This window comes from Ursus americanus, chromosome 8 (assembly GCF_024610735.1).
Source record: "Ursus americanus isolate L20-20 chromosome 8, mUrsAme1.1.p, whole genome shotgun sequence".
Lineage (NCBI taxonomy): Eukaryota > Metazoa > Chordata > Mammalia > Carnivora > Ursidae > Ursus > Ursus americanus.
In genome coordinates, this window is record NC_142134.1 from 2254783 (window position 1) to 2273968 (window position 19186).

The 19186-nt window shown below is 39.4% G+C and overlaps 1 protein-coding gene across 2 annotated transcripts in view; it reads left to right on the forward strand.

The window, feature by feature from the left end:
• MANBA (mannosidase beta) overlaps positions 1–19186 on the forward strand; it is a 112330-nt gene that overhangs the window by 44873 nt on the left and 48271 nt on the right. The window lies entirely within an intron of this gene.

A 19186-nucleotide genomic window follows, 5' to 3' on the forward strand; every position in this document is an offset into this window, starting at 1 on the left:
TCTTTTCATTCAGGCTAGTATGGTTGCATTATTGTTTATTACATTTAAAGATGCCATTTTTCAAATTGGCGAGGAGTGAAAGAAGCTCTATTTTCCCAAGCCTTGTGTTAATGTGTATCTGTGTAGTGTACACTTTGTCTGTGGCAACTATGGGGTTTATTATTTTTGAGACTCTTTTATTCACTAAGTACTTAGGGAACATCTGTTGGGTTTCAGCCACTTTGCTATGCTCTGGTGATAGAGCAGTGGATAAGTCATTGTTTCCGTTTCTCCTGAGGTCTTAGTAGGGCTAACAATTTGGTTGGGAAATTAAATAATTAAACAAGCAATTGCAATAAAGTGTAGTAAGCATTCTAGAGAAATAAAGAGTACTGTAGAAGGATCAGAGCAGGAGCATTCTGGGAAGATTACCAGACAAGATGATATCTGTGTTTTAAGGGATAAGTAGAATTTGACCAAGCAATGCAGTCAAGAGGCAGAGGGACTCGAAGGAATATTGTGTGACTGTGGAGGTGAAAGTCATTTCAATGTGGCTGAGTTTGAGTTTGAAGTAGAACAAGGGATGGTTTTGTAAAGGTAGGCTGGGGCAAGCTCATGCAGGGTCTGGTAAGCCATGTGAAGGAACTGGACTGCCTGAAGGCAGTGGGAAGTCTATGAAGGGTTTTAAGGAGAGAACCATGATCATATTTGTTTTATAAGGATCGTGCAGATCAGAGTGGAAGAATGACAAGAATGAGAGGCCAGTTAGAAGACTGTGGTGGTGATCCAGGCACAAGATGATGATTGCTCAGTCTATGGAATTGCTGAGGAAATAGATTTGAGAGAGATTTGGGAGTTAATACTTGTCGATGTAGGGTGGGTTAACAATGGTTCTTAAATTGCTTGAGTTTGGGCCACTGAACAGGTTACATTTCTGTTCTTTGAACTCAATTCCTCAGAAAGAAGAGCAGGTTTGAGGGACAGGATGGGGTGGAAATGATTTCTGTGTTGAATGTGTTTTGTATGGAGTGATTAAGAGATACCTAAGGAATGATATTTGATGGGCATTTCATTATATAGGTCTGGAGCTTGGGAATTAGATCTAGATTAAAGATTAGAAGTGGAAATCAAAAGAGTAAGTTAATTGTAGTCATGGGAGGGGATGAACTACCTCAGGGACTGCATGGAGAGAAGCGCTAGGACAAAACCCGGCAGCATAATAATTAAGCAAGGAGAGGAAAAAAGCCCATAGAGGAATTGAAGAATAAATGACCAAAGAGGTAGAGGCAAAACCAGTTGACTGGGGAGTCACAGACGCCAGAGGAATAGAGTATTTTAAGAAGCAGAGGATGTTCAAAGAGTGTCCGATGCTGCAAGGAACTCAGGTTGGAAAAGGAATGAGAAAGATCTTCTAGATTTGGTAACAAGGGGGTGACTGCCGGACTCCGCCAGAATGGAAGTCAGACTGCGCTAGGTGGAAAAGTGGCTAAAGTTGAGGAAGTGAAGACAGTGAGAATAGATGACTCCGAGAAATGTTTGATGGGAACCACCCCTGAGCCACGTGGGAATGACAGCTAGTTGGGGTCAGAAGACTGGCTTCGTGCAGGGGACTGTGCAAATAAGTAAATATATTGAACTACTGAGATCTAGCTTTTTTTTTTTTAAATTTTTTAAATTATATTATGTTAGTCACCATACAGTACATCCCCGGTTTCTGATGTAAAGTTCGATGATTCATTAGTTGCGTATAACACCGAGTGCACCATGCAATACGTGCCCTCCTTACTACCCATCACCGGTCTATCCCATTCCCCCACCCCCTCCCCTCTGAAGTCCTCAGTTTGTTTCTCAGAGTCCATAGTCTCTCATGCTTCATTCCCCCTTCTGATTACCCCCCCTTTCTTTATCCCTTTCCTCCCCTACCGATCATCCTAGTTCTTATGTTCCATAGATGAGAGAAATCATATGATAGTTGTCTTTCTCTGCTTGACTTATTTCACTTAGCATTATCTCCTCCAGTGCCGTCCATGTTGCAGCAAATGTTGAGAACTCGTTCTTTTTGATAGCTGAATAATATTCCATTGTATATATGGACCACAACTCTTAATCCAGTCATCTGTTGAAGGGCATCTCGGCTCCTTCCACGATTTAGCTATTGTGGACAATGCTGCTATGAACATTGGGGTGCATATGGCCCTTCTCTTCACTACGTCTGTATCTTTGGGGTAAATACCCAGTAGTGCAATGGCTGGATCATAGGGTAGCTCAATTTTTAACTTTTTAAGGGACCTCCACACTGTTTTCCAGAGTGGCTGTACCAACTTGCATTCCCACCAACAATGTAGGAGGGATCCCCTTTCTGCACATCCTCTCCAGCAATTGTTGTTTCTTGCCTTGTCAATTTTTGCTGTTCTAACTTGCGTAAGGTGGTATCTTAGTGTGGTTTTGATTTGAACTTCCCTGATGGCTAATGATTTTGAACATTTTTTCATGTGTCTGTTAGCCATTTGTATGTCTTCATTGGAAAAGTGTCTGTTCATATCTTCTGCCCATTTTATGATTTGTTTATTTGTTTCTCACGTATTGAGTTTGAGAAGTTCTTTGTAAATCTTGGATACCAGTCTTTTATCTGTAGCATCATTTGCAAATATATTCTCCCATTCCGTGGGCTGCCTCTTAGTTTTTTTGACTGTTTCCTTGGCTGTGCAGAAGCTTTTTATCTTGATGAAGTCCCACAAGTTCATTTTATCTTTTGTTTCTCTTGCCTTTGGAGATGTGTCATGAAAAAGGTTGCTTTGGCCGATGTCATAGAGGTTGCTGCCTATGTTCTCCTCTAGGATTTGGATGGATTCCTGTCTCACATCGAGGTCTTTCGTCCATTTGGAGTTTATCTTTGTGTATGGTGTGAGAGAGTGGTCAAGTTTCATTCTTTTGCATGTAGCTGTCCAATTTTCCCAGCACCATTTATTGAAGAGACTGTCTTTTTCCCACTGGATATTTTTTCCTGCTTTATCAAATATTAGTTGCCCAAAGAGCCGAGGGTCCATTTCTGGGCTCTCTATTCTGTTCCATTGGCCTATGTGTCTGTTTTTGTGCCAGTACCATGCTGTCTTTGTAATCACAGCTTTGTAGTACAGCTCGAAATCCGGCATTGTGATGCCCCCAGCTTTGTTTTTCCTTTTCAACAGTTCCTTGGTGATGCGGGGCCTTTTCTGGTTCCATACAAATTTAAGGACTGTTTGTTCCAGTTCTTTGAAAAATGTCCTTGGTATTTTGATAGGGATAGCATTGAAAGTGTAGATTGCTCTGGGTAGCATGGACATTTTAACTATGTTAATTCTTCCGATCCATGAGCATGGAATATTTTTCCATCTTTTTGTGTCTTCTTCAATGGCTTTCAAGAGTGATTTATAGTTTCTAGAATATAGATCCTTTACGTCTCTGGTTAAGTTAATTACAAAGTAACGTATGGTTTTTGGTGCTATTGTAAGTGGGATGGAGAGATCTAGCTTTTTTATGGATGGAGGAAAGTGGTTTACATATAGAAAAGAGAAAAACTGGGGCACCTGCGGGGCTCAGTCAGTTGAGCGTCCCCTCAGCCCAGGTCCTGATCCCAGAGTCCCAGATTGAGCCCCATGTTGGGCTTCCTGCTCAGCAGGGAGTCTGCTTCTTCCTCTCCCTCTCCTCCTCTCCCCAGCATGTTCTCTCTCTCTTTCAAATAAATAAATAAATAAATAAAATATTAAAAAAAAAAGAAAAGAGAAAACTAGAATGGATTGGAATTGGAGTTAATAGTATGAACTCATGATTTTCAGCTTATGTAGATAAAAATAGAACTGTACAGATGTAAATGCATGTGTGTATTTACACACACACACACACACACACACACACACACACACACTTTCTAGCTCTTCCCAGGCTTTCCCACAGGTCCTGAGAATAGTGGCACTCTAGTAACAATGAACAGAGCTAGTGTTCAGATCTTGGTCTTTATTTTTTTTTTAGAGATTTTATTTATTTATGTGACAGAGAGACAGCCAGCGAGAGAGGGAACACAAGCAGGGGGAGTGGGAGAGGAAGAAGCAGGCTCCCAGCGGCAGAGCCTGATGCGGGGCTCGCTCCCAGAACTCTGGGATCACACCCTGAGCCGAAGGCAGACGCTTAATGACTGAGCCACCCAGGCGCCCCAGATCTTGGTCTTTAAATAACACTGTCTACTTAAAGGGAGCAGGGCTCTTTGGAGAAATGTTGAATGCTGGGGCTGGAGCTTAGAATATCTTGCTGCACTAGAAAGTAAGAAAGTACTCCAGAATGATCAGATAAGTTGGGGGACCTAGGTGGCTCAGTTAGTTAAGCGCTGGACTCTTTTTTTTTTTTTTTTTTAAGATTTTATTTATTTATTCGACAGAGACAGCCAGCGAGAGAGGGAACACAAGGAGGGGGAGTGGGAGAGGAAGAAGGAGGCTCCCAGTGGAGGAGCCTGATGTGCGGCTCGATCCCAGAACGCCGGGATCACGCCCTGAGCCGAAGGCAGACGCTTAACCACTGTGCCACCTAAGCGCCGGACTCTTGATTTCAGCTCAGATCATGATCTCAGGATTGTGAGATCAAGCCCCATGTCAGGCTCTGTGCTCAGCGGAGAGTCTCCTTAAGATTCTCTTTTCCTTTCTCTTTCTTCCTTTCCCCCGCTCATGTGTGCATGCTGTCTCTCTGTCAAATAAATAAAATTAAAAAAAAAAAAAAGAATGATGGGATAAGTTGAAAGGACACTAGAACCAGTTTAATGTGCCCCCACTGGCCAAATCTGAGAAAATTGGAGCATTAAAATAAAGAGTGATAGTAAAGGGTTATAATCCATTTAACAAGTAAACGAAAGAAAAGAGAGTGATTCATTAAAGTGGAATATCAAGTAATAAATGTAGAAGGAATAATGGAACTAAAAATAATCATTTGATAGGTAGTTATAAGTAATTCAGGGAAGAAATATGAATGGATGCTAAAACTGAGGGTAAAAGTGGCATGAAATAATATGTATATAGCCTCAAAGCATCTCTCAACAAAGTATTTATAATTATAATGGGGGAAAAATACAGTGGGGAAATCTAGCAGACACTGTCTTGATTAAGTGATTAAGGTTATCCCCACCAACATGACAAGGTGACATGGTGTCCCCCCAAAAAGCTGCAACAAGAATACGGCTGTGATAGTCCTGCCAAAGCAGATAACCTGGATCTAATCTTGGAGAAGCATCAGGCAATCTCAAATTGAGCTCCATTAGGTAAACCCTTCAAATGTACTTCAATCTACGTAACTTAAAAAGTGTCAAGGAAGGACTGAGGAACTAGAGAGATGTCACAGCTCGGTGCAGTGCCGGATCTTTTCTGCTATAAACAATGTCATTGGGGCAACTGACAAAACTCGTTGGGGTCTCTGGGTGAAGGGTATTCAGTTCTTCGTACTGTCTTTGCAACTATTCTAGAAGTTCAAATGTTGCAACATAAGGAAGAACAGCATTAGGAGAATGAAGAGCAATTACAGCAAAACCCTGATGGGAAGCAGCCAGTAGACAGGGCAAGACTGAAAACAGTTCAAAACGGAAGAGGTGCTGGAGAGGGCAGAGTCTCTGGGAAGGTCGGGAGGATGACATCACCACCCTAGTGAATGGATGCAGTGGGGGCGAGGGGCTCTGTTTTTGTTGTCATAGGGGTTAAAGATAGCACGTAGAGGAACGGATGGAGCTTGAGGATGGAAGTAATTTTGAAGATATCTAGGACTACAAAGATATAGTTTCTTTCTATGGGAATTGCAGGCTCTTTTTTCAGCAGAGTCTAAAGAGGAAAAAGTGGATCTGAGCAAGAAAGTTTAAGGAGTTCTGGTTAGGTAACTTTTTTCTGTCCTTGGCAGTAGGATGTAATGTCTTGTTGAGAGGAATGGGGGGCAAGTTAGAAATTTGAGAAAGTGAAGTCTTAAAATAGCTACTATAGAGAAAAGGCTAGAAGGGGCTAAGGCAAATGACAGGATTCTGGGGCAGCATCGAGGGCCCAGTTGAGGTGGAAAACTGAATCTCTTTACCTGAGTGTCGGAATACCTTCACTTTGGATAAACTACTGATTTCTGATCATGCCATGTTAGGGTGGTTTGGTGCTGTTTTACAAGGTGTCTTGGTGTGTGGTGTGGTTTGAAATTATTTTCTGGACCCTCCACTTACCCTGCTTGTACGCATGCTAATGAAATCCCTTGTATTTGAGGAACACTTTGAAGTTTGAGGTGAGGCTTGGGTCCAAAACTAGGTCTCTTTCCCCGCTATGGCTTTTGAAATTGTCTTCTTATTTCTAGAATGTTATAGGAACAGTAGTTCTATGTCATGTAGGAGTCTTAAGGTACTATTTTAGTTAGCCTGTTAAAACCTTATTATAACATTTAAATTACTTTTGTATACTGCTCATTAGAAGGCTCAGAAGACAGCCATGAAGGTGATTGAAGGAAAAAGAGGATAAAGGAATAAGGTAATTTACCTCAGAGAGCTGAGGACACGTTTGCTAATGCTTTAACTTGTTATTCATGAAATTTTTCATTCATCTGTAATTGGATAGAGGTGGAGGAGGAAATGAACTTAGAGTGGAGCATGTGAGACCAAGGGAGCAGCTGTGTAGTACTCAAGGTTGTGCACGCTGGGATGGCCCCTGAGGAACACCTCAGCATGCATGTGCGGTGGGAACTTTGAAGAGAATTTATTTCCATTTCTCCATTAGACTGGGGTGGCAGAGGCTGGATCGGATGATCTCTTGTGCCTCCCACAATTCTGATTGCTCCAAAGAGGAAACCAGAATGAAGTAAAAATCTGAGCTCTCTGCAAGTTTCAGGAATCAGTATTTGCCTTTGACATTTAGATTAAAAGTATAGATTAATTTCACATTTTGTAAGTGAGAGATAATACCTAATTCACCTGTGTTTCCAGGATGGTTCTTACAGGGAATTCAGTATCTTGCCAGCTCTAAATTTCTTCATGTTTTCAGATGGTTTCAGACTTGCCAGTGTTTTAGCAAGCACGGAATTTGACTATTTGCCATTCTTATCTGTGTCTTGGCAGGAGTCTCCCAGTCTTATTTCTTTGGTGGAAATGTGTCAGATTGGGATTTCTTTTCTCTTTTTAAATTGAAGTGTAGTTGACGCACAATGTTACATTAGTTTCAGGTGTACAATATAGTGATTGGACAACTCTGTTTAATATGCTATGCTAATGAGTGTGGCTACCTCCTGCCACCATACGACACTATTACAGTACCATTCACTATATTCCCTTTGCTGTGCCTTTTATGTCCGTGACTTATTTATTCCATAACGGAAAGCCTATACCTCCCACTCCTCTTCACCCATTTTACCCATCCTCACACCCCTTCCTGTCTGTCAACCATCAATTTGTTGAAACAGAAATTGGGTCTGTTTCTGCTCTTGTTTGTGTATTCGTCTGTTTGGTTTTTAGATACCACACGTAAGTGAAATCATATGGTATTTGTCTTTCTCTGATTTATTTCCATTAACATAATACCCTCTAGGTCCATCCATGTTGTCAGATTAGAATTTCTTTTTATTTTCCGTTTCTTGTGAAGTATAACACACATACAGCAAAATACACAGAACATATGTGAAATGCTTAATGAATGATTAGAAAAAGGACATTTATGTAACAGTCATCCTGATTGAGAAATAGAGCATTGCTAGCGCCTCAGAAGCTCCCCCTGCCCTTTGTGAGCCTCTCCACTCACTGCACCTCCCTCCTTCCCAGGGATCCACTGTCCCGCCTTCTAACACTATCGTTTACTTTTGCTGCTTTCAACCTTTATGTACGTGGAACCACATGGCCTGTATCCTTTTGTGTCCGGTTAACTTGTCTCAACATCATATTTGTGGCATTTCAATATGTGGTCATATATAAGCATGGTTTGTTTATTTATATTGTTGTGTGATACTTCAATGTATTATACGTTCTGCTGTTGAAATTTAGGTAGTTTCCAGTTTTTTTTTTTTTAAGATTTTATTTATTTATTTGACAGACATAGAGACAGCCAGCGAGAGAGGGAACACAAGCAGGGGGAGCGGGAGAGGAAGAAGCAGGCTCCCAGCGGAGGAGCCTGACATGGGGCTTGATCCCAGAACGCCGGGATCACGCCCTGAGCCGAAGGCAGACGCTTAACGACTGCGCCACCCAGGCGCCCCGGGAGTTTCCAGTTTTGGCCATTCTGAGTAATGCTACTATGAACATTCTTGATGATTAGTCGGAGCTCAGCATTTCTGCTGGGATGGAATCACTGGATCGTAGGGCACATGCAGGTCAGCTTTGAGAGAGCATGCTAACCTGCCTTCCAGAGTGCTTGTATTTCACTTTCACTCCACACGCTCACATGTCCCCCGCACTAGCTGTTGTGGCAGGACTCTGGTTCTCGTCACGAGCACCTCCTTATCTCACCTCAATTGCTCTCATATCCTGATGGTTCTGTTGTTATCTTGGGCTTGCTCTATGTAAAACTGTTCCTATTTTTAAACTATCTTATTGAAATCCATCTTGCTTCAGTTTTATATCTTTCATGCCACTCTTCCATATGTTCATATTAGACATACGCATTTTTAAAAAATATTTTATCTATTTTTTTGAGAGAGCGTGGCCACAAGCGGGGCAGCAGCAGGCAGAGGGAGAAGCAGGCTCCCTATTGAGAAAGGAGCCCGATGCAGGACTCGATCCCAGGACCCTGAGATCATGACCTGAGCCAAAGGCAGATGCTTAACCGAGGGAGCCACCCAGGCGTCCCAGACATACGCATTTTTATTCTTTGTTTACTATGCCTCAAGACAGCAGCACAGTGAACTCAGACAAAAGGCCTCGGGGAAGTTACAAATTTTGGATGCAGCCCGTGCAGCAGAGATGTACCGGGTCTAGTAGGAGGGAAAGGGCTGACTACATTTCTTTGTGAACAGGGAAGAATATCTTGATGACCGAAAAATTTTTTTATTGTTGAAAGAGATCTTTGAGGCACATACTGAAAGTTGAAGGGAGGTCATATGAAGAAAATATAGGATATTTAAAAATAAATTGAAAAAATAAAAGATAGGCATTGGGATATTATAAATTCTGTCCAACAGGTCATTTCACAGGGATCCTAGAATGCAAGTCCTGTAGAGTCCGCTTTCTTTTAAAAAGGAAGTTTTGTGTATAAGTTTAGTGGGAGAGGCTACTCTGGGTAAATGGGATAAAAAAACCTTCCTAATCATTGTTTTGCCATCTTCTGCCCAGGTTAATTGAATATTTTTATCCTACTAATTGATTATACTGAATTCCTACCTAATATGTGTCAAAGACATATAATAAGTATGTTTGAAGGACCATTATAGTTTACCTTTCTAGAAAAATAGGAAATCAATTAGTTGATATTTCTCTTTAGCACGGCTTATTTTGTAAGACCCTCCCGTGCATTCCCTATGTAAGGTAAATCTTGCTAAAAGCAACAGAAGGTAGTTGTTTGTATTTGACTTAGCATCAAGATTCTTCAATTAAATTATTGAAGGGAAATAGACAAAATAATGTAATAATTTGTATTCCACAATTAGAAATTATTTTGCACAGTTCCTAAGCCAGAAGAGGTAAAAAATTGCCCCTAGCTATTACAATTAGAACAATAATGGAGATTTGTTCTTTTTTTCTTTTTTCAAATTTTGCTTTGTTCTTTATTTCTTAAGTTCCCAGCTTTATCTTTGCAGTACCTACAGGGCACAAAGAGAGCACAATGCCAGTGAGATTGTTTTCTTTTTCTTTCTAAGTGCTGCTCTTGGCTCTTTAAAGACCTTAAAAGTACATAGCCAAAAAATATGGAATTCAGAATAATCAAGGTGCATTTCTGACCACTCTGTACTTCTGATCAATACTGAGAGGTCACAGAGATTGTGAAGTATGTCTCCCTCTGTGTGTCCCAGGTTTCTTAGGACAGCCATAACTAACAGAGTAGCTTAGAACAAAAAGAATTTACTTTCTCATAGTCCTGGAGGCTCAAAGTCCAAAATCAAGATGTTGGCAGGCCACGTTCCTTCTAAAGGCTCCAGGATGGATCCTTCCTTGCCTCTTCCAGCCTCTGGTGGTTGGGTTATGGCTGATCCTTGGCATTTCTTGGCTTAGAGATGGGGTACTCCAATCTCTGCCTCTCTCTCCATGTGTGTCTCTGCTTTTCTTATAAGGATGCCAGCCTTTGGATTAGGGCCCATCCTAATCCAGTAAAACCTCATTTTAATAATTAATTACATTGTAAGGACCCTATTTCCAGGTAATGTCACATTCTGACTTTCTAAGTGACATGAATTTTGAGGGACACTGTATCCCAGTAAATTTTCCTTTTATCTTTTTTTTTAAAGATTTATTTATTTATTTTAGAGAGAGAGAGAGAGAGACAGAGCATGCAAGCAGGGGGAGGGGGAGAGGGAGAGGGAGAGAAGGAGAGTGCAGAGCCCAACATGGGGCTCGATCCCACAACCCTGAGATCATGACCTGAGCTGAAGATAGGAGTTGGACACTCAGCCGACTGAGCCACCCAGGTGCCCCAAGATTTCATTCTTTTTGATGGCTGAGTAGTTTTTCATGGTATATATATATATATACACACACCCCACATCTTCTTTATCGGTTCATCAGTCAATGAACACTTTGGCTCTTTCCATAATTTGGCTATTGTTTATAGTGCTATAAACATTGGGGTGCACGTGCCCCTTCAAATCTGCATTTTTTTATCCTCTGGGTAAATACCTAGTAGTACAATTGCTGGATTGTAGGGTAGCTCTATTTTTAACTTTCTGAGAACCTCCATACTGTTTTCCAGAGTGGCTGTACCAGTTTGCATTCCCACCAACAGTGTAAGAGGGTTTCCCTTTCTCCACATCCTTGCCAACACCTGTTGGTTCCCGAGTTGTTCTTTTTAGCTGTTCTGACTGCTGTGAGGTGTTATCTCATTGTGATTTTGATTTGTGTTTTCCTGATGCCCAGTGATGTGGAGCATCTTCTCTGTGTCTGTTAGCCATCTGAATGTCTTCTTTGGAAAAACGTCTATTTATGTCTTCTGTCCATTTCTTTCTTTCTTTTTTTTTTTTTAAGATTTTATTTATTTATTTGACACAGAGAGAGACAGCCATTGAGAGAGGGAACACAAGCAGGGGGAGTGAGAGAGGAAGAAGCAGGCTCCTAGCGGAGCAGGGAGCCCGATGCGGGGCTCAATCCCAGGACTCTGGGATCACGCCTGAGCCGAAGGCAGATGCTTAATGACTGAGCCACCCAGGCGCCCCCTCTTCTGTCTATTTCTTAACTGGATTATTTGTTTTTTGGATGTTGAGTTTGAAATGTTCTTTATAGATTTTGGATACTAACCCTTTATCAGATGTGTCATTTGCAGATATCTTCTCCCATTCCATAGGCTGCCTTTTAGTTTTGTTGACTGTTTCCTTTGCTGTGCAGAAGCTTTTTATCTTGATGAAGTCCCAGTAGTTAATTTTTTTTATAATGATTTTTTATTATATTATGTTAGTCACCATACAGTACATCCCCGGTTTCCGATGTAAGGCTCGATGATTCATTAGTTGCGTATAACACCCAGTGCCCCATGCAATATGTGCCCTCCTTACTACCCATCACCGGTCTATCCCATTCCCCCACCCCCCTCCCTTCTGTAGCCCTCAGTTTGTTTCTCAGAGTCCATAGTCTCTCATGGTTCATTCCCCCTTCTGATTACCCCCCCCCTTTCTTTATCCCAGTTAATTTTTGCTTTTGTTTCCCTTGCCCCCAGCAACATGTCTGGTAAGAAGTTGCTATGGCTGAAGTCAAAGAGGTTGCTGCCTGTGTTCTTCTCTAGGATTTTGATGGATTCCTGTCTCACATTTAGGTCTTTCATCCATTTTGAGTCTATTTCTGTGTATGGTGTAGGGAAATGGTCCAGTTTCATTCCCCTGCATGTGGCTGTCCAGTTCCCCAGCACCATCTGTTGACGAGACTGTCTTGTTTCCACTGGACATTCTGTCCTGCTTTGTGGAAGATTAGTTAACTGTGTAGTTGTGGGAATTGTTAATTGTTTTAAAACTAAAACTAAAGAAAGAATGAAAGTGAAACATGACATCAATGTATGCTTTAGTGGTGGCAGATATAAAAAAATTACCTTGGAATTGTTTTTGATAGCACTTCAGATGCTTCGTAGAGATCAAATGTTCGAGTTAGATTTGTCATTATAAAAGGTAGTAAGAGTTGATATAAAGAAGTCATTCTTATGTTTCTGGAAAGACTGCAGCTGAACTCACAGAGGATATCCTGAAACAACTGGATGCTTGTTTCGTAAACCTCTGTTGTGGTCAGCGACAGGAGAGTGCTACATATGTGGCCAATATTCACGGTAGAGTTCATACAGAAATCAAAGAGATTAATCTCAAATTTTATTTCTGTCTTCTGGAAATCATTCTTTGAACCTTGTGGAATTTTCTTTTTGGGAAACATTTCTTCATGTGTGATGTTTTCTGGAACGTCGGAAAAATTTTATTCATTCTTTTAAATCTCACCTCATTGTTGGAAAAAGCTACAGAAAGTCTTTCCTAGACAAGAAGGAATGCTCATTATGAGGCGAGGACGCAGTAAATTTTGAAAAGCTAATCTCCACTTTGAAGTACTTTGTGATCCGAAGGAATGTGGATGCATGAGAGTCAGCTCAGATTTTGTCCTTTGTACTCCAGTTTTTCTCTTTTGAATTATCTTTTTTTTTTTCCTGGTGTAGAATTTTAGTTGAAGTTAATCAGATACAAACTTATTCTCAAATAGCCAGAATCTGCCTTGAACAATATATAGTGAAATACCAAGCTTTCAAACTTTTCTTTGAAGATAAACACACAGAAATTTGGGTGAAGGCTATTTACTGTGCATCAACAAAATGTAAGGAAATGAACATTTACATAGAAAAAAAGAATCAAATTCTGAAGAAGAGTGTCCGGAGGAATGATAAAAGATGCTAATCTCACATGGCCCAGAGAAATCAAAACAGCAGTGTTGAATACCCCAGTCATTTTCACCAAGAGCTGGATACTTGTTCTAAAGCAATGGGACAAATAATGTCTGTGTTCACTAACAGCCATTTTCTCTAATTTTGCTTCTTTCAGAAGGGATACTTGAGAAGTGGATATTTTTTACCCCAGAGGCATTTGTAAACACTTTGAATGGTTCTCAAAGAAACAAAGGCATGGATACTACTGCATTTTTTGGAATTTAATGAGAAATGGGATTTTTACGAATCTCTATCAGACTTACCTTTGTGTCTAATACTTTCCCAAAATACTTATATATTTTGGGCTTCGTTTGAAAAAAACATTTCTAAGTTAAAATTAATAAAAGGTGTTCCTCTATCAACTCTGCAAGGATAGATTGACAAATCTGGCAATATTCTCTGTACAAGGAAGATCAATTTTGACAAAGTTCTTGACGTTGTTAGAAGTTAAGGCTCCAAGTAACAAATATTATTCATTTCCATAATGACCAATATATGGAAATGTTATTTACTTTTTTCAAAACCATTAATATAATTAAATACATAAATCCATTAGTTTTCCTTTTTTTCTACTCTAATGTATTTTTTTCTACTCTATCTTACTTAAAAATGATGTGATTGTTCATATAAAGCTAAATAAAGGAAAGTGACTGCCGTTTCTTTTCTGGATATTATCACTATTCATTTCATTTCATTATTATTACTGAAAATAATTTTGTCATAGAGAAGAGGAAGGTTGTTGAAAAGTGATTCTGTCAGATACACTGAATACACCTCTGGCTGCAAAGACACCGGGTAACTGCTGGGGTGACTTGAGTCTGCTAACTTCTGGTTGTGCTCCCTGCACATTTCTAGGGCTCCACAGAGAGGCTCTCCTGTGTCATCCTGCACAGGCCTGCGTGAGGACAGCTCTTTGTGGAAACCCAGCCCGTGTTCAGTGCTTATGCATGTTAAAGCACTTTCAGAGCAGACAGAAATGTGTTTGCTTGTCTCTAAAAATACATAATGTAGGTGAAATGATTTTAGGTGTATTTTGGAAATCCATGAAAATTATTTGAAAAATATTTCAGGTTACATTTGTCAATATTTGGAAATAAGGCTTTTTTTTTCTCTTTAAGAAGAAAATTACCAGTATCTAGTGATACTATGACAGCTTTTTTTTTTTTTTAAGATATATTTATTTGAGAGAGAGAGCATGAGCAGGGCAGAAGGAGAGGGTGAAGGGGAGATGTGGACTCCCCACTGAGCACAAAGCCTGACTGACTGACCAGGGGCTCGATCTCACCACCATGAGGTCATAACCTGACCTGAAACCAAGAGTCAGACGCTCAACCAACTGAGCCACCCAGGCGCCCCAACTATGACAGCTTTGTTAGTATTTGATTACAAACAGCTGAGAAGTGATACGCAGTTTATGAATCTATGATTCATTACATCATCATCTGGTCTGCCAGAGAAAGAAATTTGAGAAGTACAGTATTATCAGTCACACACCTCTTCTGTCCTTTAGTTAAGATATTCCTAACTCTCGTCTAAAAAATGTGTTCAGCTATTCTGTACTTCGAAAGTTAATCCTTCTATTTAAAAAATGTAATCATAAAGCTAATTTAAAAATTTACCTACTGAGTTGCTAATAGAATCTTCAACAATTTATAGGCAAGTTTGGAAATTTAAAAAATTTTAAATTCAAACTGCTTGCCTTACACATTTAGGTTCTTAGGTATTTTTTCTACTTTTAGACAATAATTTATTTTGTTGGGTTGTTTAAAATAGTTTTGATCTTATAATTCACTCTGGATGTAAATATGTGTTACTCAGGGGTCTTTTCAAAAAACCTCTTTCAAAGCCTATTATTTCCTCTGAAGTAAAATACGTGTTGTAGAAGAAGGCTTGTTTGTTACCTCTCAGGACTCCCAGAGGACATGGAGAATTACTGACACTAATCATAGACCCCCCCAGCCTTTAACCTGTCAAAGAATGTCCAGAGGGAAAGGCGGCTAATAATTCCTCCTTCACCTCTGAGGACTGTCGGGTGCTTTAGGGTTTACTTTGACCTGGGCCGTAAAATTGTTATTTCAAGAGTGGAAGATGGGGACAGTGGTCTTTTCACAAGAAAATTTGAACAGAAAAGAAAAAATTGGGAAAGGTGAGTTTTATCATTAATATTATCTGTAGCATTAACCGGTCTAAAGAAATAGATGAGTTCTATTTTCTAGATTAGTGATTATCAAATTTTTTGGACTTACAGTGACTTTACATTCATAAAAATGATTGAGAACCCCAGTGTACCTTTGTTTGTGTGAGTAAATTTTAAAACTGAGGACTACATATTTACTCATTTCAAATCACAGTACCAAATCCATGACATGTTACTATATGAGTTATTTTATGAAGAATAGATGTATTTACAAAACAGAAAATGTAGTGAGAATAATGACATTGTTTTACATGTTTGCAAATCTCTTTAATGTGTTGCTTAATGAAAGACAGCTGGATTCTCGTCTGCTTCTGCATTCTCGTCTGCACTCAGTCTGCTTTGCAACATGTTGTTTTCATTGAATCATATGAAGAAAAAATGATTTGACTTAGATATGTAGTTGGAAAAGAGAGAAGTACTTTAATAGCCTTTTCAAATAATCGAGGCTATTCTTTGGTACCACACAAGAACTTAAGTAGTGGTAGTTTCTTAAAGGTTAGTTGCAGTGTGGAATCTGAAGCCATTTTAATGAACTGTTTGTACTCTTTCACATTAAAATCTGTTGGCATATCTTAAGATCTAAAAGATCTTTAGTGGATCTTTTAAATTGTTTATTTTTTTTGAGACACAGTTGACAGTGTTTCATTAGTTTCATGTGTACAGCATAGTGATTTGACAACTCTGTACCTTATGCTATGCCCACCACAAGTGCTGCTCCCACCTGTCGCCATCCAATGTTATTACAACAACACTGACTGTGTGCTCTATGCTGTACCTTTTATTACCATGATTTACTCATTCTTAATGGGTCTTTTATTTGTATGTGATATCATAACATAATGCATTGGTTATTTGAAACATATTGGTGTCTTGAAATTTCTAAAAGTTTCCAAACACTGGAACATTCCGTTATATAATATCACATTCACATCTGTTAATATCACACTGTCGTTATCTGAAAAGTCTTTTAAGTATTAGGAAGCGCTCAAGCTCATGGTAGTAGATACAAGTTTTCCTAAATCCTAATTTTTACCTGTAAGGTTGAGTTTAATCCTTGTCCACAGTGCTTTTACTTACATTCCTTGAAGTGACAAGGCTCACTTCATTCATTTCCGAGAAAATGTCTGCCAAATAGCCAAGTCTGAATAACCATAGTTTTTCTGGCAGTTCTTTCCAGTTAAAATGAAGTTTCAAGAACCAGATGACTAATTCCGTTTACAACTCAAGCAGTGGCCCAGATGCTTTTCCTCAAGAAATCCATTGTGTGGGGCTTTATCCGTTTTTCCCATTCTATCATTTCATCACACAAACTATTATAATAATGTCTACTCAGGTTAGATATCAAGGACATTCTTAAGTGAAACTGATGTTTTTTCCCCTGCTGATGCGTGAAGGTGAAGGATACGGTGACAACACAGTGCAGATCATTCGAATCGACTGCCTCGATTTTTGCTGAGGCACCAGGAGTGTTATCCACTACTGCCTCTGTAACATCAAGGCCAATGTTAGCACAGTTGTTGCTAACCTGGAGATTCAAAGAAACTATTCAATACTTTGAATAGTTCAGCATCTCTTGTATTTTGTTGCCAAAGAGTCACATAAAAGAGATCTTTGATGATTCATTGTGCTGATGAACAGACAAATATAAGCAAACAGCAAGTCCACCATTCTGGAGATTCATCCATTTCTCAGGCAAACTGTGATACTTCAGATGAGAGATCAGCTCAGTATCCTGCTGCAGCTAAATCTTTAATTGGACGACTTACTGGATCATTGCAAAGTGACAACTGTGATTTCATTTTCTGACTTTTTATCCAGTAGGCATTCAGCAGTGTCAGCTGTAAAACTCTCTCAGCTAATACATGTGCTTTTCATAATGAATCGTTGAACACTACATCAAAAACTAATGATGTACTTACTATACGTAGGCTAACCGAACATTAAAAAAAAAAGTGCTTGTGCTTCTCCAGCTGCGTAACATGATAACCAGTTCTGTATGATGCTCCAGTGGCTTTTTCATTTCTAGTTTGAAAGCATTATAATATAAAATAATATATTACAGCATGATAAACAATGTGCCTTTTAAAGAGCTTATCTTGTCTAAGTTTAAAATCTTCAGTTCTTTTTTCTTTGTACTTAAAATGATTGGTCTCAAAATGATACTACAACTTAACTGACAACATAAATATTGTTTTTAAAATGTTACATTGCATAAGACACAGTAAGATAAATTATAACAGTTATAAAGTTGAGGGAAATACGGATTTCATCATAATTTCATTTCTTATTTGTAATTTTACCCAGTTTCTTTGGTATAGGTTTTTCCCTTCCATGAGTCAGAAACTCTGATAATGTCCAGCACCTGGGTGCCTCAGTCAGTTAAGCGTTCAACTCTTGACGTCAGCTTAGGTATTGATCTCAGGGTTGTGAGTTCAAGCCCTGCATTGGGCTCCACGTTGGGTGTGGAGAGTACTTTAAAAAAAAGAAAAAGAAAAAAAACTCTGATATGTCAATTTCATTTTTTCCCAGCATTTTTTAGATGGAGACAGTATGTATAGTTGTAGGTTGAAAATGTTAGTCTTCTAGTTGCAACTGATCCTTAAGAAAAAGCATATTATAAATAATTTTTAAGAATAAAATATTGAACTCTAAAATGAGTTTTAATTAAAATTAAAATTTGTTTTCATTTGAAAACTTAAAAATACCACTGTGAAACAAGTTAACAAAACGTACCTAATCCTTTCATGTCTCTCTCTTTTTTTTAATAAAGATTTTATTTATTCATTTGAGAGAGGACAGAGAGAGCACAAGCAGGGGAAAAGGCAGAGGGAGAAGTAGACTCCCTGCTGAACTGGGAGCTGAACATGGGGCTCGATCCCAGGATCTGGAGATCGATCCCAGGATCTGGAGATCATGACCTGAGCTGAAGGCAGATGCCTGACCATCTGAGCCACCCAGGCGCCCCTGCTTTTGTGTTTCTGTGTAGGTTGCAAGGGAAACTTTGAGATTCAAAAGGAGAATTTATTGAACAACAGTGAGTTTACAGACATTATAGCAGGAATAACCAGACATCACTACTAAGAACACAGTAGAAGTTGAGAACAAACTGAGTTAATCTATAAAAACACACCTCTTTAAACACTAACCCTTTACCGTAGAAGTAGAACACAGCAGAACGTGCAAGCACGCATTCCATTAGCCAGCAAGGTGCTGACGTTATCACACGTCATGTAGCTTCTGGACAGTCCCACTGCACATTCAAAAGAGCGTGAGAGTGAAAAAGGCAAATGATGTTTTATCTTTACTACGAAAATAGTTTTGAACACAAGGACCTCCTGCAGGATTCCAAGGGATTCCTTGAAGTCCCTGGCCATACTTAAAGAACTTCTGTTCTAGATATTTGAATCTACCCATGAAGGTGTTTTCAAAGTTATCTGTGAAAGTCACTTTACATTTTTTACATTTTGCAAGGATCCTCCTCAACCAAGCCTTATTCTATGTCTTCTTATCAAGTTAATTCATATCTTTTTGTCATGTCAGAGTAATAAGGGCAAGGTGAGAAAGTAGAAGAATGGTGGGCACTTTTATTTCATGAAATAAGTTGATTAATTCATTTATTTATTTTAATTAGAGAAAAAAAGCATAATCTTGGTTCAAGGCTAGGCTTTGTTGGTGTAGAACCATGTTCCTCATTCCTTGATGAGAAACAGCCAGTTTATGGCTGGAAGGAATGAAGATTTGGATAAGAACATCAATCTTCTCTATCTGGAGTCATGCTGCTCCCACTTAACTGTGGGAAAACCTGGCTAGAGTGTCACAGGGACAAAGCTCTCAGCTTCTTCTCATCCAGCAATTATAACATTGGAGTATACACTCTTATTCCATCTTCCAGTTGGAACACCACTCACATCTCTAGAGCTCAAACATGGAGTTTAATGTGATGAGTAGTTGGGAT